The sequence below is a fragment of the Pelophylax lessonae genome (genome assembly GCF_965119305.1).
Source record: "Pelophylax lessonae genome assembly, chromosome: 11".
Classification (NCBI taxonomy): domain Eukaryota; kingdom Metazoa; phylum Chordata; class Amphibia; order Anura; family Ranidae; genus Pelophylax; species Pelophylax lessonae.
Window position 1 is genome coordinate 98,154,884 of NC_138778.1, and position 10,985 is coordinate 98,165,868.

At 45.9% G+C, this 10,985-nt stretch overlaps 1 protein-coding gene across 6 annotated transcripts in view; it reads right to left on the reverse strand.

The window, feature by feature from the left end:
- Positions 1-10,081, reverse strand: part of ATP6V0A1 (ATPase H+ transporting V0 subunit a1) — a 164,818-nt gene extending 154,737 nt beyond the window's left edge. For all 6 annotated transcript variants that reach the window (XM_082272084.1, XM_082272083.1, XM_082272085.1 and 3 more), the window contains exon 1: positions 9,970-10,081. The gene's annotated coding sequence lies outside the window, so the exon portion shown is untranslated. The remainder of the gene's footprint in view (positions 1-9,969) is intronic.
- Positions 10,082-10,985: the final 904 nt, after the last annotated feature.

Consider the following 10,985-nt stretch of genomic DNA (forward strand, 5'->3'; position numbering starts at 1 on the left):
GGCCTAAAATGTTGAAAAATTTTGATTTTTACACTTTTTTTTTTTGGGGGGGGGGGGATGTTTTATAGCAGAAAGTGAAAAATATTATTTTTTCAAAATTGTCGCTCTTTTTTTGTTTATAGCGCAAAAATTAAAAATCGCACAGGTGATCAAATACCACCAAAAGAAAGCTCTGTTTGTGAGGAAAAAAAAGAATGTCAATTTTATTTGGCTACAGCATCGCACGACCAGGCAATTGTCCAATAAACTAAAGCAGTGCCGAATCGCAAATTAGGGCCTGGTCAGGAAGGGGGGTCAAATCTTCCGGTCTTAAAGTGGTTAAACTTAAACATTAGCTTTTTTACAAAAGAGATCGCTTACGTGGCTTGCATTCGGATTGTGTTCGGGTACTTTACGTGTACACATGGGTGTGAATTTTGTATTTCCCGAGTGAAGTTAGTCTTGGAACTGATGCAAGTCGTCCCGTGACAGGGATCAGCATTCTACTACTGGCAGAATTCCTCTCTGTTTTGTGACCGGTTGTCTTTACAAAATGCAACTGAAACATCCGGCCATCACCATTGATGAGAATGAGAAAATAAGATGGGCCTGCCATAGCAGAAATGATTACCGGCACCACGTTGAAGCAGCAAGATACAACTGCCAGGATCAAAGCTGGCCAAATAATCATGTAATCAAATAGGAAAACTGCTCACTTACACACGGTACAGGTAGAATGGATGAAAAGGCTGTGTTGGGGATTTATCTCAAAACTAGACAATTCACTAAATGTGTGTTGTTTAACCACTTAAAGCGGAGTTCCAGCCTAAACACACTCACCTGTCCAACGGTCCAGCGATGCGGCGGCCCGAAGCCTCGCTCTTCTCCCACTCTCCTCTGCAGCGCCGGCATCATTGGTGTGGGCAACCGGCTATGACAGTTTGCGGATTCACAGCCGGGTACGCACTGCGCATGCGCGAGTTGCGCTACGCGTCGTGATTGGCCGGCAATCTTCTGGGACCTCTGCCATGTCCCAGAAGATTGCAGGGAGGGAGGGGGAGAGGAGAACTTCCGCTCAGAGTGCCACGGCGCTCCGAGCGGAAGCAGGAGCGGGTACATGTCAAAACTAGGTACCCACTCCCCTCCCAAAAATGACATGCCAAATGTGGCATGTCAGGGGGTTAGAACTACCTAAAGAGGAAGTTCCACTTTTGGGTGGAACTCGGCTTTAAGGATCGCCCACCCGCAATGTACTGTGGACAAGCAAATTGAGGGGTCACTGCCTGCCACCGGGTTTAGGGCACTCAAATGTTATTGTATACAGTCTGTAAGCAGGCTTCGGCCAATGATTCATGGCTGGGACCTGCTGATCGGCTGGGTCCAATCACAGCCCGGAGCCATGCGTTGACAATCAACACAAGGCTCTGTACTGAGGGAACAATCTCTTTGTTTCTTTTCCCTGCAAAGGGATAAAAAAACAGGAGATCTTTAAGCTCTGTTCACACCTGAGCGCTTTTCAGCTCGTAAAACGCTCATCTCTAAAGTCTCAAAACGCCCAACAAGCAAAATCCCATTCATTTCAATGGCCCCTGTTCACATATGAGCGTTTTGTCGTCTGAAGCTCAAAAAAGTACACAAGCTTTTTTTTGGCAGATTACAAGCGTTTTTGTTAGATGTTAATGCCTGCCTCCAAACACCTGCAAAAAATGCCTGAAAAAAGCACAAAAAAATACCCAAAAAAATGCCTGAAAACGATACGCTCCGCTGTGAATGAAGCTTTATGCCATACTTGCAGATTATCTGCAGACTTTTGTCTGCAGACTTACCTTTTCTATGTAGTGCAAGGGCCTGCCGGATTGCATACAAATTGAAAGTGTTTAGGTTTGACCTCATATTATATGGTTTTGGTAAGTCTGCAGACAAAAGTCTGCAGATAATCTGCACGTGTGTACGGGGCATTAGTAAAAAAGCAGCAAACATTGTTAGGCACACATTTAACCCCTTGATCGCCCTAGATGTTAGCCCCTTCCCAGCCAGTGTCATTAGTACAGTGACAGTGTATAATATTATCACTAATTAGCGTCACTGGTGCTGTCAGTGGCAGTTAGTGTCAGATTGTCCGCCGCACCATCACAGTCCCATTATGAGCCACTGATCACTGCCATTTGTAGTATATAAAAAAAAAGTTCCAATTTATATACCACTTCCACGCAAACCAATCAATATACACTTATTGGGATTTTTTTTTTTTTTTTTTTTACCAAAGACATGTAGCAAAATATATTTATGAAGAAAATCCATTTTTTTTTTTTATTGGATGTTTTATAGCAGAAAGTAAATAATTTTTTCACATTTTTTGGTCTTTTTAAATTTATATTGCAAAAAATGAAAAAACCCAGTGGTGATCAAATACCACCAAAAGAAAGCTTTATTTGTGTGAAAAATAAAATTACATAAAAATTTCATGTGGGCACAGTATTTCATGGCTGTGCAATTACCAAATGAAGTAGCACAGTGCTTAACCACTTGCCGACTGCCTAACGCCGATCTACGTCGGCAGTCAGCCCCTCACAGGCAAAGTGACGTAGGGCTACGTCACTAGCTTGTGAGGGTCTAGGGAGCGAGCGCGCGCCCCCGGAGGCGCGCTCCCGCGTGGTCACGGACCCCCCCGCGTGTGTGACCAGCGGACCCGATGTCCGCCGGTCACTCGGCGATCGGCGGGGGAGAGGGAGAATGTCAGGCAGCTTGTGTAAACAAGCTGCCTGTCATTCTCCTCGCTGTAAAGACACTGATAAAACGGATCTAGTATGTAGATCCGTTGATCAGTGTCCTTACAGCTCAAGCCACAGCCAATCACAGTAGAAAGCACGCCCCTAGGGACACACACAGCCCCTCCCTTCCAAATAAAGTTAACCCCTTCACAACCAGTGTATTTTTACAGTAACAGTGCATATGTATAGCACTGATTACTGTAGAAATATCACTGGTGACCCCAAAAGTGTCACAAATGTCAGTCAAGGGTCCGATCTGTCAAAAACATAAAAAACTAATTTTTATGTTTTCAAGAAAGACTCTTGTCCGCAGAATGTGCGCAGACAGCTGTCGGAGGCATCATACTAACAAGCGTACAATCGGCAGATCTTTCGTCCGCCGACGTTTGTATGCTGACGATCGGTACGTGTGTACGGGCCTTTAATGAGCTCCTAGTTTGTCTTCATTCACAGAATGATCTCCGTCTAATGCAGTGGTCTACAAACTGCGGCCCTTTCCTTGCATTTATCTGACCCTTGGGGCACGGTTTCGTCCACTAATACAAACAATAGGACCTAATCCCCCCCCTCCCCCCCCACTGACACCAACGATGGGACACAATTCCTCCCACTGACACCAACAATGGGGCACAATTTCTCCCAATGACACCAACAATGGGGCACAATTCCTCCCATAGACAACAATGATGGGGCACAATTCCTCCCACTGACACCAACGATGGGACACAATTCCTCCCACTGACACCAACGATGGGACACAATTCCTCCCATAGACAACAATGATGGGGCACAATTCCTCCCAATGACACCAACGATGGGGCACAATTCCTCCCATAGACAACAATGATGGGGCACAATTCCTCCCATAGACAACAATGATGGGGCACAATTCCTCCCACTGACACCAACGATGGGGCACAATTCCTCCCATAGACAACAAAGATGGGGCACAATTCCTCCCATAGACAACAATGATGGGGCACAATTCCTCCCATAGACAACAATGATGGGGCACAATTCCTCCTAATAACACCAACAATGGGGCACAATTCCTCCCAATAACACCAACAATGGGGCACAATTCCTCCCATAGACAACAAAGATGGGGCACAATTCCTCCCATAGACAACAAAGATGGGGCACAATTCCTCCCATAGACAACAATGGGGCACAATTCCTCCCACTGACACCAACAATGGGGCACAATTCCTCCCATAGACAACAATGATGGGGCACAATTCCTCCCACTGACACCAACGATGGGGCACAATTCCTCCCATAGACAACAATGATGGGGCACAATTCCTCCCAATAACACCAACAATGGGGCACAATTCCTCCCAATGACACCAACAATGGGGCACAATTCCTCCCAATGACACCAACAATGGGGCACAATTCCTCCCAATAACACCAACAATGGGGCACAATTCCTCCCAATAACACCAACAATGGGGCACAATTCCTCCCAATAACACCAACAATGGGGCACAATTCCTCCCAATGACACCAACAATGGGGCACAATTCCTCCCACTGACACCAACAATGGGGCACAATTCCTCCCACTGACACCAACAATGGGGCACAATTCCTCCCAATAACACCAACAATGGGGCACAATTCCTCCCAATGACACCAACAATGGGGCACAATTCCTCCCATAGACAACAATGATGGGGCACAATTCCTCTCAATGACACCAACAATGGGGCACAATTTCTCCCAATGATGCCAACAATGGGGCACAATTTCTCCCAATGATACCAGTGATGGGGCACAATTCCTCCCATAGACACCAGTGATGGGGCACAATTCCCCCATAGACACCAGTGATGGGGCACAATTCCCCCATAGACACCAGTGATGGGGCACGATTCCTCCCATAGACACCAGTGATGGGGCACGATTCCTCCCATAGACACCAGTGATGGGGCACGATTCCTCCCATAGACACCAGTGATGGGGCACGATTCCTCCCATAGACACCAGTGATGGGGCACAATTCCTCCCATAGACACCAGTGATGGGGCACAATTCCTCCCATAGACACCAGTGATGGGGCACAATTCCTCCCATAGACACCAGTGATGGGGCACAATTCCTCCCATAGACACCAGTGATGGGGCACAATTCCTCCCATAGACACCAACAATGAAGCACAATATCTCCCAATGACACCAACAATGAAGCACAATATCTCCCAATGACACCAACAATGAGGCACAATATCTCCCAATGACACCAACAATGAAGCACAATATCTCCCAATGACACCAACAATGAGGCACAATTTCTCCCAATGATAGCAGTGATGGGGCACAATTTCTCCCACTGAAACAAAGAAATGGGCATTATTTTTTCCCACCGACATCGGGACCTCTTCTACTCCCAGTGGCCACAGTGTGGCCTCCCAAAAGTCTGAAGGACAGTAAACTGGCCCTTTGTTCAGAAAGTTAGGAGACCCCTGGCCTAGTGCAACATTACAAATGATTTGCATACCTGAGCTAAAGGCATAACATTACCACAATGATACATTGTATTCTTTGTATTTATTGACCAATGTAGAATTCCCCTCATTGTTACTTTGTACATTCCTAAAGTACCATGAGATAAATAATGAATGTGAACTGTGTGTTTTTTATCTAAGAGAATTAACTTTAAAGTGGAACTGAACCCAAAAGAGGATGTTCTTTTCTGCCACCTCCCCCCTTCTCCCAAATTTGGATATATGTTAAAATCATTAACCAGCTCCCACCTAGGCGATCTGAGCAGAGGTTCACCCCCAGCCCCCCCCCCCCCCCCCCTTTGCCATCAGCTTTTTGGGACACATCACAGAAGGCTGTGGGACCATTCACAAAGCACTGTGCGGCTCACGCATGCGCAGTGGGAAGCCGGCTGTAGAGCCACAAGGAGTCACAGCCAGCTTCCCTTAGTAAACACGCCCAGCGCTGGGACCCGATTATCACCGAAGAACCAGCCCGGGTCAGAACAGCACTGGATCCAGGGACAGGTAAGTGTTCTTTTATTAAAAGTCAGTAGCTACAATATATATATTATATAATTTCTTCTTTAAGATCCTCTTTAATGATTTATCAAATTGTTTGCAGCATTAACTTCACATATTTTCTGAATGAAAGGTAAACTTGGCCTTTAAGTGCTCTTTTGCAGGTTTTTATTGAGCTTCTTTGAGCATAAGCATTTTTATTCACAATCCCTTCCCCTTTTGCAGACAGAAAAAAATGAGAGCTGAAAAAAGCTCAAAAGCCTGCAGAAGCCGCTTCTTTGAGATGCATGAGCCCTTAGAAGTTTAAGACAAAGCATTTACCACTGACAGGGGTGCTTACAATAATCAGCTTTTATTCATTTATGTAAAACCTTTATTCCAGAAGGAAAAAAAAACTGTCACTGTAACTGCGTATAATGTGTTAGCTGGACTTCAGGTTTAGTCAAGTCCATTGAAATCAGCGAGTCTAATGCTCCCCTCTCCCCAGACTGACAATGCTGCTGGAGGTCTGCTTTACTTCTTCATCCAGAATACAGACACCTCAAGAGACGTATTACTGGCTGGATCACCAGGTAAGAATAAAAGGGAAAAAATAAGGCCCCTTTCACACTGGCTTTCCGATCAGGTCTGCCTGTCAGTTTTTCAGGCAGACTGGATCGGATGCTCCATGCACCCCTATGGGGCAGCGGATGTCAGCGGAGACATCTCCACTGATATCTGCTGCTATCCGATCCGATCCTGTCCGTGAAATCCAGAAGAATGAAAACCCTATTTTCCATCCATCTGAAGGATCGGATGAAAACGGACAGGCGATCCGTTATCATCCGATCTCCCATAGAGGGGAGCGGGGATCTGACAGCTCTGTCTCTGTATAGAGAGCGGAGACGGAGCTGTCATCCAACTGCTCAGCGGGGATTGGCGGATCGATCCCCGCTGAGCGAAACGGAGACGGGCGGAAAGCCTGTGTGAAAGGCCCCTTAAAAACAAAACGAATTCACATTTAATGACTGGTAAGCAATCGATTACATTTTTATTTTGGGTGTAATATTAGGTTAAAGTGGTTCTAAACCCGCATTTTTTTTTTTTTTTTTTACACCTTTTAAAGTGCCAGGGGTAAAAAAAAAAAAACGATTTTTCCATGTTTTTTAACATACCGATATCAGGCCCTTCCTGGTTTACGTCCCCAAAGCTTCCGTTCCCCTGAGTGTGCGCCCAGCCACTACGTTGCGTCTTGGGACTACATGTCACGACATGCTTGGCATCACCGTGAATATGCCTTTCTTCAATTCTGGGGCTGTGTGCGGACGCGCAGAGTTTCTCTTTAGCCGCTCAAGAGTACTCAGCGCATGCTCCTCCCAACAGGATCAATCAGAGCACACGGGAGGCGGAGCTACAGCGTCCTCCATGGCTTTCATCAGCGTCCTCCCCATTCATACGGGTGCAGCTAGCACTGCCACGCAGGCTGTAGGCCCATAGATGTAAGTGTGCGCCCACGTGCCCCCATGAGATCAGTAATACAAAGGGGGCACTTTTTAACCCCTTGGTGCCAGCTGCACGCAAATATTCAGCTTCTCAGTGGGTGGGCCTTGGTGCCAAGCGGCCGTATATTAGTGTAAATACAGCTATGCTGAGAGCGCGCACCCTGCACGGAGTTACCACACAGTTACCAGCGACTAATGGAAAGCTTCCAATCACTACTTGTGATCTGGAGTTTTCTGATCATGTGACTGATGTGACGTCACATGATCTTAAACCCCGCCACCCGGCATCCTAAACCTCCCAAAGGGCCAAAAGGTTAAAGAGGACCACCGGAAATGGGGAAAACAGACCCAGAAAAAAACAACTTTGAAGCAAAAGGTTAGATTCTTTATGTAATGCAATTATTTAAGAACAGAATTAGGCAAAAAAAAAAACAAAACTGAGGGTTTATTATCACTTCAACTATACAGTAATGACACCCAAAGAGAAAAATGATCACAGTGAGGAAAATGACAAGCATAGAATAGATATATAATAAGAGGCCAAACGTTTAGGATTCATTCCCACTAGTGGGTAGGCAAGGGGTGGTGGGGAAACCTCACAGTTGAGCCACAACTTTACTTCACAGCAGGAATTTTACCCCCTGTCACTTTCAGCTGGCATAGCGCCCGCACACACAGACACGCCTGTGGCGCACTAGTGTGGGGTTCACCTCCTTACTGCCTGACAAATAGAAGTCTAATGAATCTGAAGAGTGATCCAAACAGGGAAAGCATAGGCTTACCTATAGGTAGTGTAAATATCTCCTAAACATGTACCGTTTAGGAGATATTTACCTTACATGGAGCCAGTGACTTCACTGGCGCATGCGCTCTGAAGCCCCGTGCCGTGCGCGGGAGTGACGTCACCGCGGCTCCGGCCAATCAGATGGCCGGATGCCGCGATCCTGGAAGACAGGCGACTGGACATGTCGCCCGTCATAGAGGTAAGTGGGCGGCACGGCGGGGGCTCATTCTAAGGTAATTATTTCATAATGAGCTAGTATGCGATGCATACTAGCTCATTATGTGTTTGTTTCTCTTTCAGGTTGAAAAAAAAATAATAAAATTTGGGTTAAGCCCCCGTTCACACTGGGGCAAGCTGTCAGGCGACCTGGTCGTCTCACAGGTCGCCTGCCATAGAGAAGCTGTGGGCCCGTTCTAATAGGAGCGACACAAGTCGCTCCGACTTAGAAAAAGGACCCGGAGCTTCTTTGGGGCGACCTGCATAGACTTCAATGTTATGAAGTCCGTGCCGGCCGCTCCGAGGTCGCAGTGTGAGCAGCGCGCCGCGACCTATGAGGTCGCCCGGCAAACTAGCGTCTCCCCAGTGTGAACGGGGCCTTACAACCTCTTAACGACCCCCCCCCCCCACACTTTTTTCCTGCGACAATTTGGCTCTGTCCCATGAAGCGACATAACTGAACATCGCTTCGCAGGCCACAGGGAGGAGCCGATCAGCGGGTCTGGCGGTTGCGATTGCCCCCGCGATCGCTCCTCGTGGAGACAAAACTGCGGCGTGCCGCTGTAAACACAGCAGTGTGTATCCAGCTTAACAGTGCATATTTTTAGCACGGATTACTGTAGTAATGTCACTGGTACCCCCCAAAAGTGTCAGAAATGTCAGTCAGGGGTCCGATCTGTCCGCTGCAATGTCGCAGTCCCGCTAAAAATTGCTGATCGCCGCCATTACTAGTAAAAAATAAATAAATAAAAATGACAAATCTTTCCCCTAGCTTGTAGACGCGATAACCTTTGCGCAAACCAATCAAAATACGCTTATTGGGATTTTTTTTTTTTACCATAAATATGTAGCAGAATATAAATTGGCCTAAAATGATGAAAAAAAAAAAAAAATTGATTTTTACATTTTTTTATTGGGAATGTTATAGAGCAGAAAGTAAAAAAATATTGTTTTATTTTTTTTCAGATTTTTTTTGTTTGTAGTGCAAAAAATACAAAATCGCAGAGGTGGTCAAATACCGCCAAAAGAAAGCTCTATTCGTGGAAAAAAAAGGTCATCAGATTTATTAGGTACGGCGTCGCACGACCGCGCAATTGTCTGTTAAAGTAATGCAGTGCAAAAAATGGCCTGGTCATTAAGGGGGCAAATCCTTCTGGTCCTTACGTGGTTAAAGTAACGCAGCGCCATATCACAAAAAATGGCCTGGTCATTAAAGGGGGGTAAATCCTTCTGGTCCTTACGTGGTTAAAGTAACGCAGCACCATATCACAAAAAATGGCCTGGTCATTAAAGGGGGGTAAATCCTTCCGGTCCAGAAGTGGTTAATCGGTTTAAAATCTCCCAAAAAAGCAGTGAGGGGGACATGGAGCTGGATGTGTCCAATCAGTGAGCTCTGATAGGATTCTATAGGATCACACAGCTGATCTATGCTCAGGGATGAGGACCAGAGATCTATAAAGGATCTGACACCTAGGGGCCCCCAGGCTAGGTCAGGGCCCATAATACCTGACTACTGAGCCTTGTAGTTCCACAGCTGCTGGTAGTAGGCCAGTGTATGTGTGATATGATATAATACAATGGCCAGGGCTCACACCCACCCACACCCAGGTGACAGCCATAGGTGTATGTATGGACCTTGGGCAGGTGAAGGTCCCTCACCCCGGTGTTCCCCTCCTCAGCCCCCCTCATATATCCGCCCCCCCATTTATTCATTATAATACAATATTCGTACCTTAGAGATGAGAGCCCAGCATCAGCTGCTCCTTCCCCTCCTCCAGTCTACAGTACAGCCACATGACGTCACTGCACCAACCCACAATCCGCCGCGCCGCCATTGGCTGTCACTAAGCTGTGAGGAAAGGCTGTCATGTCTCCCTTCAGGATTCTCTTCCCACACGGTCACCTGCTTCAGGACACCTGCGGGGGGGAAAGTAAAAAATTCTAGTATATTTATATTCTGCCTGCTGTGTCTACTCAGGAGTATGACTACGTTCATATTCTTTTATTCAATATATTTTATTAGCCTATCCTGCCCATAACCAATATGGACGCTGGAAGGAAGGTCACGTGACAATGTCTACAGCGGAGGAGAAAGGGGGATGGGGATCTGCCGCATTGAGGAGGGCGGAGGTCACATGATTCACACCAGGCTGTCAGTTATTGGCTTGTGTAATTGCTGTTTGTGGAATGTGGAATGTAGAATTTCGGGACACTAGTTAGCATATTTCAGGTGATTCGTGATAAATATATATATATAAAAAAAAAAAAACTTCTTACATTAAATGTTATACTGTTTGTCTATTGGCTGATCTGCAATTCTCTAAAACACTACTGTGCTAAATACATGTTATATTTATCTGCCGTTAGACACTTTCACTGCTTGATTTTTAATGCACATTTTATTTAACCACTTCTGGACCGGAAGGATTTGACCCCTTAATGACCAGGCCCTATTTTGCGATTCGGCACTGCGTTACTTTAACTGACAATTGCTCAATCGTGCGACACTGTACCCAAATAAAATTGATGTCCTTTTCTCCCCACAAATAGAGCTTTCTTTTGGTGGTATTTGATCATCTTTGCAATTTAAATTTTTTGCACTATAAACAAAAAATTGAAACAATTCTAAAAAAAAAAAAAAAAAAACAATATTTTTCACATTCTGCTAAATGACAAATCTGCAATTTTTTTGCGGGACTGCGACATTGCAGCGGACAGATCGCACCCCTGACTGACATTTTTGACATT